This window comes from Symphalangus syndactylus, chromosome 18 (genome assembly GCF_028878055.3).
Source record: "Symphalangus syndactylus isolate Jambi chromosome 18, NHGRI_mSymSyn1-v2.1_pri, whole genome shotgun sequence".
Lineage (NCBI taxonomy): Eukaryota > Metazoa > Chordata > Mammalia > Primates > Hylobatidae > Symphalangus > Symphalangus syndactylus.
In genome coordinates this window covers 79106525-79120403 of record NC_072440.2, presented here as the reverse complement: position 1 = coordinate 79120403, position 13879 = coordinate 79106525, and the positions used below count along the sequence as shown (strand labels likewise).

General features: G+C 38.1%; 1 protein-coding gene across 11 annotated transcripts in view; it reads left to right on the top strand.

Annotated features, from left to right (window-relative positions):
• Positions 1–13879, top strand: part of LTBP1 (latent transforming growth factor beta binding protein 1) — a 442730-nt gene that overhangs the window by 74251 nt on the left and 354600 nt on the right. The window lies entirely within an intron of this gene.

Below are 13879 nucleotides of genomic sequence, written 5' to 3'. Positions count from 1 at the left end.
AAATCACTGTCCGTTTCCTGCACAATTTGCAGAAATCACTTGGATAATAATGTTTTTCTTTCCTTTCTTAAGGCTTTACACATTAGGCTTACACATGGAGTCTCTTAAAAATATTTGACGTGTGTATTTAGCCTCTGCAGGAAAATTTACCATAAGTACAACCCATGGCAACCATGAGAATTATAGGGATCAAGACTGGAAGGGAATGATTAAAAATAGTTATTTGTGATAAAGTTGTTAGTTTAAAAATTCTGTTTTTGAGGGGGGAGCTGCTTTATCGAGTTTTGAAATAATAATTTAAAAAAGTAACAGTGTTATTTTTAAGTTACCTGCAGAGAAAAGGTAAGAACTCAGCTTGCAGAGAAACTGCTCAAATGAAAGGGAATCCTTGCAAAGGGAGAATTTCTCAACCTCGGTAGCAGGTTAAGTGTACCTTCTGTTAACACCATGTTTATCTCCCAGTTGCTGTGTGGGTCCATTTTTGGTGAATGAGCTTGTTTTCTATTTATGGGAACGAGGTTGTTTTTTTCTTAGTGTTAGGAAGTAAGTGCTATTCTGAACAAAATGAGAACTCAGAGAAGAAAGATTACCCCGTTCTCTGAGTTGCATTACAAGCAGCCACTCAGCTGCACCGGGTCCTTAAACAAATTGTGTCCTCTTAATGAGCTATTCTATATGGATAATAAGATGCAGAATGTACTGCAACTATCACTTGTCATTTGTCTAGGAATGTAAAATACAGGAAGTTCCCAACTTAAAAATGGGCTTGACGTAGCAGTTCATTTGTAAGTCACTTGCTTGGAACTTAGAATGCTTCTTCCCTCTGTAGAGACAGCTTCCACATGGTGATTAGTATCCAGTTAGCCCACAGAAGTTATTCAGTCTGTTGCTATACATGAAATTATCCTTATTTCTACTTCCCCTTTGAATAGACCACCTACTGTTTCTTCTGAGTGTGGTCTTTTTCTTTTCTCCTATTCCCTCCTCAGTCCTCTTTCTTTTTTTTTTTTTTTCTGTTTTTCTTCATTTTTCTCTCATTTCTTCTTGTCTCATAATACTTCAGTTCTATTGTGGTAGCTAGATTTAGGGGCTAGTTCGAAATGCTACTTTGCTGTTGGAAAACACATTCTGCAGCCCTCAACAAGAAGCAAAGGTAAGATAGGTATACCTAACACTTAGTAAGGGCTTACTATGTGCCAGGTACTCTTTTAAACGCTTATTGTGTATTGTTCACTTACAGCTCACAAGGACCCTATAAGGAAGGTAACATTATTAAACCCATTTTACAGATGAGAAGACTGAAGTACAGAGTGGTTAAGTAATTTGTTCAAGGACCCACAGTTAGTAAGTGACAGTATTACAATTTAAACAGAGGCAGTCAGATTTCAGCATCCATGCCCTGAAGGAAGGAGTTGGCAAAAATTTTCTGTAAAGGGGCAGATAGTAAATATTTTTAGCTTTGTGGGACATATGGTTTCTGTTGCATCTACTCAGTTCTGCCATTGTAGCACAAAAGCAGCCATAGACAGTGTACAAATTAATAAGTGTGACTGTGTTCTAATAAAACTTTATTTTATGGACATTGAAATTTGAATTTCATATAAATTTCACAGATCATGAAGTATTATTCTTTTTTAAATTTTTTTCTCAACCAGTAAAAAACATGAAAGTTATCCTTAACTTGTGGGCCATATGAAAGCAGGCTGTGGGCTGGATTTGGCCCATGAACTGTAGTTTGCTAACTTTTTCTCTAAAGGATAGTAGTGCTTTTTTTGTGTTTGCCAGAACATGAATATAACTGTGTGTCCTTGGAACGATATAAAGCTTTGATTATATCATAGCTAGACATCTCCCTTCCAGCATTGTTTTGGATATTAAAAACAAAAAACAATTCTGTGTTGAACTATGCTTTGGCGATCAAGAGTCAGATTACTGTGAATTGCAATTAGTTTTTTCTAGCATTATGACTTACATAAACTGTAAAGTAATTTACAAGCAACATTATTCATCTTGAATATCACCATCCACTGTTAGAATTTGACCCTCTATGATGTATATACATGGATTGTTTGTAAGAACCGTATGTCGGATGTCAGATAAATGAACAGTCTATTTTTTTTCCTTCCTTTTGGTAGCCGCAGTGTAATTTAGACAAGAATGTTGTGAGTCAAAGAGGAGGCTAAGGTTTCAGCTCTGACTCAGCTTTGGTAAAATAAAGTCATTAGGCAGTTTGCTTTGGAGACTTCATCTGCAGGATGAAGATGCTTTTTTATGGTAGCATTGTTATAGGCATGTGTATACGGGTGTGCCTACTGGTGGCTTTTAAGTAAAGAGAAGAGATGAGAAGAGATGGCCTTGGGTGCTATCAATGCTGATATTAATAAACTGTATAGATTGTCCCATTATCTAGTCACTGCAGAGAAGATTAAGATGTACAAGGTCCAGTCCTGCTCTTAAGGAGATTTTGAAATGACAAATGAGCTATACAAAGGAAACTATACAAAGCTATACAATTAGCCCTTTCATTAATTTAGGTTATGACATAATCACAGTGAGTCATGTTTAATCAAATGGCCAAGGAATCACAGGTGATAGGCCCATTTTGGCTACTTTTGAGAAATGTTACAATCCTTAAGTTATCTTTAAGATTGCCTATTTAGGGTATTTCAGGTTTTGTGTTTAACCAGTAAAGGAGGAGATTGATTAAGCCTCTTTAAAGTATTCAACTATATATATAAATATGTCTAACAGGCCAAAATGTTTAGTGTTATGTTCATTGTGTGTCACATGAAGTGCTATCATCTTGATCACTTATTCAACAAGTTTTTATGGAGCATGTTTTATGTATGAGGGCACAGTCCTGGGAGCTAAGGGTAGATAACACTAGGCAACTAAATAAAATGTCTGCTTTCTTGGAACTTACAGTTTAGAGAGGGAGAGACAGTTGATGAATGACATAATTAAAATACACATTAGCTATTCATAAGTGCTGTGGAGAAAATAAAACTGCATTAGTAAATAGGACATGCTGGGTTGGTGTGTGGTGGGGAAGAGTGAGGGGTGTGGCAGTCTTAAATAGGCTGCTAGGGAAGACCTTACTGAGAGGCATTTAAGCAAAGGCCTGCGATAAGGGCATGAACCCTGCAGATATGTGGGGGTGAGGCAGAGGCTTTGAGGCAGGAGTATGCCTGGGGTGTTTGAGGAACAGCTAGTTTGGTAAAATTGTAGTGTTGAAAGCACATATTTTAGGCAGGTGGGGATTAGATGAATTGGTTTTACCTTTGGCTGAATTGGTTTTAGGCAACTTGATTTAGAACCAAATACAAATAAAGTTCCTTAGGAAATCAAAGGAAAGAGCAGTTGTTTCCGGATTTTGGAGTGTTAGTGCAGTGGAGTCCAGGGATGGCTCCTTAGAGAAGGTGTCTGTGAAAAGATGGTTGGATTCGGATACATACAACTGGAGGAGAAGGGTGTATCCAGGAGAGGCAATGATGTGAGGCTAGGTAGCCTGGCATATTAGTTTTCTTTGGCTGTGTAACAAATCACTCCAAAACTTAGCAACCTAAAATAACATGCATTTATTGACTGACAGTCTGTGTCAGGAATCCAGGGGCTGCAGCCAAGCAGTCAGCAGGGATGGCAGTCATCTGAAGGCTCGACTGGGGCTGGGAAATCCACTGCCAAGATGGCTCACTTTCATGGCTGTTGGCAGGAGGCCTTAGCCCTGGCACTGGCTGTTGGCAGAAAGCATCACTTCCTCTCTGTGTGGACCTCTCTGTAGAGCAGCCTGAGTGTCCTCACAATGTGGCCATAAGCTTCTCCCAGAGTGAGTGATCCTAGATTAGGGAGAGTGAGGAGAAGTCCACAGTGCCTTTATGGTCTTGGTCTTAAGGATGCCACACCTTCACGCTCACTTTATTGTACTCATTAGTAGTGAGTTGCTAAGTCTAGTCCTCACTCAGAGGGAGTAGAAGTATGCTGCACTGCTTAAGTGGAGAAATATCAGGGAATTCATGGACATATTTAAAAATGACCATATTTAGGATATTATTTAATTAAAACTTGATAAAGATGAAGATTAATGGTAATATAAGGTAATATAAAGCTCTAAAGGTTGCTTGAAAACCAAGCTACTGACTAAGATTTCAACAAAACAATTCCCAAAAGACACAAAATAGAGAAAAAAGTAATGGAGGGAGGCCTCGTAGCTTAAACAAGGCTTAAGAAACACATTAACCAATCACAGTATTTGGATTATGTTTCTATCCTGATTCAAACAAACTGCTAATAAAAGAAAAAGATAACAATGACGATTTATAGGACAATCATGAACGTGCTAACATTGATTGGAAATTTGATGATATAAATGAATGAATGTTGATTTTGGTAGCTGTGATGATGGCATTGTAGTTATGTTCATAAAGAGGAGAATCATGTTAAAGTATTTACAGATGAAATGATATGATATGTGAGATTTTATTCAGAATAATCCAGTGGGTTGAGGTATAGAGGTAATAAGATTGGTTTGAGGTGGTAATTATTGAAGCTTGATGATGGGTACATAGGGGTTTCTTACAAAATTCTTTTTATATTTTTGAAATTTTCTGTAATAAAGAGTAATAAAAAGATGAAGTTTCTTATGGTCCTGAGTGTGGTCCTGAGTCTTGAAAAACCTAATGCTATGATATCTCCAAGGATGGAAGAACTTCTGGGATGTTCCTTGAAGTATGCCACGTCCTAATTGACAACAGTAACAATAAAACGTAAGCTCCTTCCCTTTATTTGTAGTAAAGGAAAAAAAATCCCATTATAAAGCTATGCCAGTAGTTAAACACTCTGGGGAGAGACTTCAAGCTTGTTGCAGTACTGATAGTTATTACTGGGACATTGTCTGAACTTATTAAAGGATCCAAGGAATTGGTCAGTACTCAAACGGACGATTTCCTTAAACGATCTCTCAGACTGTAGGAGGGGACCTTGCTCAATATTGAACCCCCACCTCAACCCCACCAACTCTCTCCCAGGTTTCTCTCGTATGCTTTCCTGTACTTACCATTGTCATGACACAACACAGTCTTTCATCTCTTTGTCCACAGAGGTACACAGAAAGGCTCCAATCAATGTTTGCTTAATATATATATTTAGAGTTTTGCCTGGAGGAAATCAGCATTAATAATGTCTAAATCCTTGTCTATGGATTTTTTCACGAATGCTTATATTGCAGGAGGTACCCTTCTCTCTTGGAATAATAGCATTTGCCTTTGTAAAGCCCTGAACATTTTGCAGAGTATTTTCCATTCCTTATGGTATGTGGTCTGCCCAGCAAGTCTGTGAGGTAGGTGAAGGTTTTGATCCTGACTCTATTATGTGGAAAAAAAAGGCAGTGAACGAAAGTTGAACAAAAGGAACTCACTCCAAGGTGCTCAGTGCTCAATTCATGACACCTGGGGGATGGGATGAGAACTAAAAATTTGAACCAATCACTGATTTTATCGTGTTATACACATTTATTTAAACTTAAAAAGATGGACGTTAAATTGAAATTATATACAGAAAAGTACAAAAGTCAAAAGTGTACAGTCTAGTGATGATCCCAAAGTGACATCATATTCATGTAAGTGCCATCAACATTAAGTAGAACATTTCCAGCACCACAAAGCCCCTTGTTCTTAGACTCTGCCATCTTCCTCCTCACCAGAGGGAGCTACTGTCTTAACTTCTAATGCCAGAGATCAGTTCTGCCTGTGTTTGAACTGTGTGTAAATAATACGGTGTGTTTTTTTCACTCAGTGTTATGTCTGAGATTCATCTATGCAGTTGTATGACTATAGCTTGCTCATTTATATTATACTACCAATGTTTACCACATCATGTGAATATACCACAATTCATTATTTATTCTGCTCTTGATGGATGTTTGGATTTTTTTCAATTTTTGGCTCTTTTTATCCCAGCTTGACTAAGGTATAATTGACAAATAAAAATTGTATGTATTTACAGTATACATGATGTTTTAAAATATGTACACATTGTAAAATGATTACCACAATCAAGCTAATTAACATATCTCTCATCTCACATAGTTACCATTTTTGGTTTGTGGTGAGAATGTTGAAGGTCTACTCTCTTAGCAAATTACCAGTATACAATATACAGTATTATTTACTATAGTTGCCATGCTGTTTGTTAGATCTCTATAACTTACTCATCCCACGTAACTAACATTTTATACCCTTTAACCATTTTTTGGCTTTTAATACTGCTGTATAGTTATGTATATGTGAAAATTCTAGAAGAAAGCCGGGCGCGGTGGCTCACACCTGTAATCCCAGCACTTTTGGAGGCCTAGGCAGCTGGATCATGAGGTCAAGAGATCAAGACCATCCTGGCCAACATGGTGAAACCCCTTCTCTACTAAAAAAAATACAAAAATTAGTGGGGCATGGTGGCACGCGCCTGTAGTCCCAGCCACTCAGGAGGCTGAGGCAGGAGAATCGCTTGAACTCGGGAGGCGGAGGTTGCAGTGAGCTGAGATCACGCCACTGCATTCCAGTCTGGCGACAGAGCAAGACTCCATCTCAGAAAAAAGAAAAAAAAAAAAGAAAAAGAAATTCTAGAAGAAGACCTTTTTGAAATAATCACCAAGCCCAAATGGATATAGCAGTATGGTAGTTTGAGAAGGACTTCCTAATCCATGAGAACCATGTAAAGTTTGATCATATCATTAGCTATTGGTCAGACCTGTTTTGTGGTTTGAGAAAAACAGACACATGGGGAAGATGGTGAGGTAAGGTAGTGTGTTGAGGAGCCGGAAGTGAGCAGCTCTTAATTTTTTCCTCCTGAGACTGAGTTCAGAAGAAGAGTAGACCATGGCATGGAGGTTGGAGAGACAAGGACAGAGCTGGGTAGGGTCACTGCCTCACACTCCTCTCATACCGCGGGGTCTGGTGGAAACCCAAAGCTTGTATCTAAAAATGGGAGGTGTTGGGGTAGAGTTTGCTCCCTAATACAATTGAAAGAAATCAGGATAATGTTTTGGTGCTATGTAATAATGATAGTTAATATGACCAATTATTCTGTGGCAGACACAATTCTGAGTACTTTTTGAGTGTTGTCTCATTTAATCTCTTCAAAACCATGTGAGAGGCATGGCACGGTGGCTCACACCTCTAATCCCAGCACTTTGGGAGGCTGAGGTGGGCAGATCGTGAGGTCAGGAGTTCAAGACCAGCCTGGCCAACATGGTGAAACCCCATCTCTACTAAAAATACAAAAATTAGCTGGGCATGGTGGTGAGCGCCTGTAATCCCAGCTGTATCCCAGGAAACCAATTCAAAAAGTCACTGATTGGAATTAACAAAACTTTACTTAATCATCCTGGTCACCATCCCAGGCCAGTAAGTAGTTCAGCTATGGCATCCCATTCTTTTTTTTTTTTGTCTCAGTTTTTAATAAATGGCATGGGAAATATTGATATCTTATGTTCATTTCCATTCCATGTCTGCCTTTTGCACGAAATTATTATTATTATTATTTTTTTTATTATTATACTTTAGGTTTTAGGGTACATGTGCACAATGTGCAGGTTTGTTACATATGTATCCATGTGCCATGTTGGTGTGCTGCACCCATTAACTCGTCATTTAGCATTAGGTATATCTCCTAATGCTGTCCCTCCCCCCTCCCCCCACCCCACAACAGTCCCCGGAGTGTGATGTTCCCCTTCCTGTGTCCATGAGTTCTCATTGTTCAATTCCCACCTATGAGTGAGAACATGCGGTGTTTGGTTTTTTGTCCTTGCAAGAAGATTCAGCACTGCAAGGTCAAGAACATAAGACACAGAAAATTAAATATGGTCTGATCAATGAAAACCCTTATGACATCCAGAGATATACAAGAAGTGGGTCCCATCATTCGCTACAAGTACCATAAAGAATGGGATGCCTAGTTCATATCCAGCCAAACTAGGCATCCCATTCTTTATGGTACTTGTAGCAAATGATGGGACCCACTTCTTGTATATCTCTGGATGTCATAAGGGTTTTCATTGATCAGACCATATTTAATTTTCTGTGTCTTATGTTCTTGACCTTGCAGTGTTGAATCTTCTTGCTCCTTGCACTTAGAATGGCTGTGATAGACATAAGGCATGTTAACAAAGAAAAGGGCGACAGCAAAGCCCAGGCAGCCAGCCTCTTGGGAAAATTACTGAAACTGGTACTATAAATCCAGTTTATGGGCTTGAAATTTTCTAGTACTCAAGAGTATTCGATTAAATATTGATATGAACCTTGACACAAGTTTGGCTCAAGTGCTGGTAGAAAGCAAACAGGGACATTCAAACTTTAATTATTTTTCACTTAGAGGTCATACAGTTCTAGAGTAGTGTGAGTAATGGAGTTAGCTCTCACCAAAACACAGAAGAAATATTTAATCAATATTAGTATCTTTGAATAGGATTTATCCTGGGCACTTGCTAGTTATTATTTGTCCGGGCCTGATGGCTCAACACCTGTCATCACAGCACTTTGGGAGGCTGAGGCAGGCGGATCACCCGAGATCAGGAGTGCAAGAACAGCCTGGCCAACATGGTGAAACCCCATCTCTACTAAAAATAGAAAAATTAGTGGGGTGTGGTGGTGCGCACCTGTAATCCCAGCTACTCAGGAGGCAGAGGCAGGGGAATCTCTTGAACCCGGGAGGTGGAGGTTGCAGTGGGCTGAGATTACGCCACTGCGCTCCAGCATGGGCAACAGAGTGGGACTCCATTTCAAAAGAAAAAAAAAAAAAGTTATTATTTGAGCGTAATGAAAAAGAGAACAAAAATTAGGGACAACTTTCCCTTCCAACTTTCCAGAATTTTCAACCGGTACAAACCATAAAGTTTTATAACTGCAAATGTCTGAATGCCTGGCCCACAGTCACTCAGCAGGGCTGCAGCAGAGTCGTGACTTGAACCCAGGCTTCCTGACCTTTTGTTCCATGTTCTCCTTGCATCGTTTACATGTCATTTTCTGACTCCGGTTAACAAAATAATGGAAAAATACTTTGCGCAGTATTTTTGAAGCCCCACATTCAAATAAAAGGCATAAAGGAGGGAAAAATTGTAGTTATTTTATGAATTCTCAAGTAAACCACTGTTGTTTCACCAGAAATTGTTTATTTTCAAAACAATAAAGATTCACTTAAAACATATTCTGTTTCATGAAGGAAATGTGACAACCTATTCATTATAGTCAGTTACCAATATAGAGAGCTGTTCCCAAATCTTTAGAAGTAGCTGGACTGTCTACTGTGGACACAGAATTTATTTTTTTAAAAACTCTCTTGTAAGGGCTTTTTTGACATGGGCATGACTTTGATTGCTTTCAGAGCACTGCCTTTTGTTTCTTTGCCTGATGTTGGTGTTTTGCCAAGTGCTGGTATTTGGAGATTTGATGGACAGCATTCGAAGTGAGGCATCATTCTTCCTTAATTCGTTCAAAGCCTCTTTATGCAGCAGCTAATCCTTCCTAATTATATTTCTAGGAAGGATATTCTTAACTCAGACAGGAAGATGACAGACATTTTGAGATTAGGATGCACTTCACTCTGAGAAAAGAAATTTGAAAGGAAACACTCTCCAATTCCCATTCCTTACTCCCTGGGCACAAACAACCATTTTCCCCTGCCCCATTTGTGAAGCTCTTTTCTCTGCCTCTCCATTCCTCTTTCATTCCTGTGGCTCCTATTTATCTCCTGGCTTAATGAAGCTATTTTGAAGGAGTTAAAAAATTTCAGGAAAAAACCATTTCCGTGTAATGAGACAGGCATTTCGCACCTTAATTGCTTTAACGTCTTGAAAGGTGACCTGTGAGTCTAAACAGTTGGAAAATTTAGTGTGCATATTTGAAATACTTTACATAAAGTTGAAACACTTCACAGTCTCCTTGATTAATTTCTTTGTTGCCGTGCTGCTTTTTATTAATTCAATTTAGTGACTTTTATGTGAAAGTAAATATGTAAGTCAGTGGCATTATGTTTATTAGATTATTTTCCTTTAATATTTTAAGCAGACTAAATGCGGCTTCTGTCAAATGAGTCTTTAATAAATAAATTGCTGTCTGTGAAGTCTTAGTGGCTTTGAATGGTCTTATGAAGTGTGATCTTACCACCTTATGAAATAATTTTGTGTTTCTTAGTTTTTTTTAGTGAGGTTGAACATTTTCCACATTTTTATAAGTCCTTCATATTTTTTATGTGGATAATTAACATCTTCACACCCTTTTCTGTTACATGTGCTTATAATTTTCTTTAATTTTAATTTCTAAGAGCTCTTTTCGTATTAAATATTGTTTTTATCAAATATTTAAGAATTCTCCAAGGAAAGGTACTTTTATGCAAAAAATATTATTAGTACTCTGATTTTTTTTTATCCTCAAATTTGGAAGAAACATCTTAAATTGGATTGTAAAAAATCCCCCCTTGTCCATGAGGACAAGAATACAATCTGTTACTCATTGACCGGGTAATTTATTTCAGAATTCTTTGGTCTTTTGAGAGAGACTTACACAGACATAAATCGTAATACACCACTGAACCATCTATAACTTTCCAAGTTCTCTGTGCGTTTCTAACTGGTTGCGTTATCTCTGGTTCACTATAGTGAAGATAGAATCTCAGTCCTGGCCCCCAGAACACAGATTTTCAATAGTTGATTCATTCATTCCATCAGCAGATATTTACTGAGTGCCATCCACATACCAACTACTGTTCTAGGTACTCCAATTGGAGGGATCAGGCTAATGTGTCTGAAAAATAGTGAATAACATAGCATAATACCTAATAAGCTGCTAAACTATGTGGTACCTAGTATAAATTCTAATGGTAAGTAAGGAAGGGGGAGATTGGCAGGGGCTGGAGGACTGGACTAAAGGAACATAGACCAGAGTTGGAAGGACTTGGAAAAGTGAAGGAGGGTCTGGCCTTTAAATAAATAACAGGTGGACGATAGGGTGGGAATGATTCTCCTGTTGGGGAATTGATCTCTTTGCGGGGATTGAAGAGTAGCAGGAAATGAGATTGGGTGGGCAGGTCCAATTATGGAAAACCTTGACAGTCACACGGAGGAGCTCTGTGTGGGGCTCCAAGGAATACAAAGATGGCTCTCATAGTCACTGAAGAAGTGTCAGGCTCACCCTGGAAAGCCAGGTCAGGTGGGGTGCTAAGAGAGTGTGAGGGAAGGCCTGGGAGGCTGGCTGCTGGGCAGATTAGAGAGAGGAAGGCCTAGAGGAGCTGGCCCTGTAGAGTGTCTGTCTTGCACAGGGACTTGAGAGGAGAGGGATCTAATTCCCTTTAAAACAGGATTCAGACTGCCAGTCAAGAAAACAATTCCTTTGGTTTCAGGTTAAGGAATTATGTGTAGTCTAATGTTGATCTATCTCTCTATCTATGTTAAATGGAATGATATGTAATCTTATCCTCTTTAGGAACAGGAAAGTAGGGGATGTCGTTGAAGGCTTCCTGTTCCTTATTCCACTCTATCCCTAGACTCAAATTCATGAACCCATAATCAAAACCAGATTTGATTTCCTTCTGTGTTGATCAGACTAACACATCATGCTCTGTAGAATAATCAAGGTCTTTTTTCCTGTTTCAAATGTTCAAGAGTTTTCTACCTTTATCTTTGTTGGCTTTACAGCTTTGCCATAACTACTTTTTGTTATCTCTACCCCTATTGATATCAACCTCCGTGTATCTTCTCTGTGTTTTTCTTGCTACACTAGGAGTGATCCACTCACCTATATTCCTCCTTCTTTAGGTGACAGAAGTCCTACATCTTTGATTATCCTGTATTGGTGAACTGGAAAGGAACCTTGGGTAATCACACACAGATGTATAATAACCAACAGGTTGTTAGGCTCTAAATGTCTTCCTAGCTGGACTGCATTCTCATTAGTTATTATTTAAAATACTGTAAAATAAGTAACAGTATGACACAAAAATTGCATGTTTATTTGATACTATTAATAAATAAAGCAGTTTTTGTTTCAGACTTATATTCGTTTAATTTAGCTATTAATGTCTAAAGTTGCTAGGAAAGTTTTTGTGATTTGCTTTGTAAAGTAGTGTAGTAACATGCTGCTTGATAAAAATAATAGTAATTGCCTTTCACAGAATCAGAAATGCTTTTCATACCTAGTGGGGAAATGCTATGCTTCTTTTAAAAAACTTACATATCCATATCAGCTTTATGTTCAGATTAATTTAGGATGTTCATAAAAAACAAGTATTTGATCAAGCTCAGCTTTATGTTCAAATAATTTAGGATGTTCATGAAAAACAACGATTTGATCAAGCTCCATTAGGAAGTCTTTGACAAGAAACCAAAAGAAATGATTGGGACTTTCAATTTCACATACATTTATTGAATATTTACTGTGTGCCAGGCACTGTGCTAGCAGCCAAACTAAATATTCTTTAGTTTCAATGAATAATTGATAACTGGAATGTTTCTTCCATATTTCTAGTATAAGTGGGTTTTTTTTTTCATTTTTAGTAGAGAGCTATATTTTTATATGACAAAACATGTAATACTGTCCCCTCTGTTGATATTAAGTCAAATATTTTATCTGTTCAGTCAAAGCCCAGTTCTGGTGTTAATGGGCCTGGATTCAATTAATTAAAGGATTAACTTACTGTATCATTACCTTTGTGCACCAGGCACCCTTCTGAATTGCAGACAGCATGTAGGAAGATCTAACTAAACTTTAACCTTACAAGTACAAACCACTTCTAGGTGTTCTCAGGTGTGAACAATCAGATGCAAGCGGGAAAGAGATCAGAAACACTGACAATAATAGTGCATGAAATAATAGCTCCTATGGAGTTTTAGAAGAAAGGGTTGTGCTGACTATGGTGGGGAAAAAAGGGACTCTTTTTTTTTTTTAATGTGTGTGATGTTCTGTAGAAACAGCAATCTGAAAGCTAACTGGCTGCAGCTGGATGGACTTTCTTTTGTACGGAGACGCTGCCTCTAGTGTTTAAGAAAAAATGCACAGTAGAAAATAGTGCAACATTATGGTGCCATCTGTCTTGAAAATGAATTTTTTTTATTGTCTGCTTTATAGTAGTTCCCAGACAACGAAAAAACTTCAACTAGCTTTGGTGCTATTTTGCATATGGACAATTTCAGCAGGCAGAAGCCTTTTAAGTTGTATTTCAAAGGGCCTCAGGAGTTATCGATGTGATGTGATGAGACTGTTTGCCATAAGCCTCTCAAGAGGCCACGGCCCTAACCCCCTCCCCGGCTCCCTGGGGGACAGGAGAGCAGATGGAGTTGTCTTTGCACCATTCACCCTCCTAATTGGGTTTGTGACTGGCTGTTAGGGCATCTTTCTCTCAGATAGCATTTTCTTCTTTAATTCAAAGTTTCACTTTCTCCTTAGCAGCGTTCTGGATTGTTGTTGAGGGAATGATGGCGTGGATATGCAAATCTACAGAGTTAGAAGAAAGAGACAAGACTTGAAGGATTATTGTTCTAAAAAAAAAAAAAGGCTAAAATGCATTTATTTCTCAGACTTCTTTAGAAGAAGTTCAAATGAAAAAGAATACTGAAAACATTTTGAGAACCCATGAAAACACTTGTCGGTATTAATATAATTAAGGTATTTAAGTTTAAATGTTTAAAGCTGATCTTTGAGGCGTTTTAGCTGGGCATCTACTTAAAATTTTGTAGTATGAATGTATATCAACTATTTATAAACTAGCTGAAGGCAGTTAAGCTGTTAATGTTTGGATTTTAAAATCTATAAGGATCAGAAAATGGGTTTTGTATTCTGTATCATCTAGAATGATGACGGGCCTGGAAGCATAGGACAGAGCTGGCACATCTTCAAAG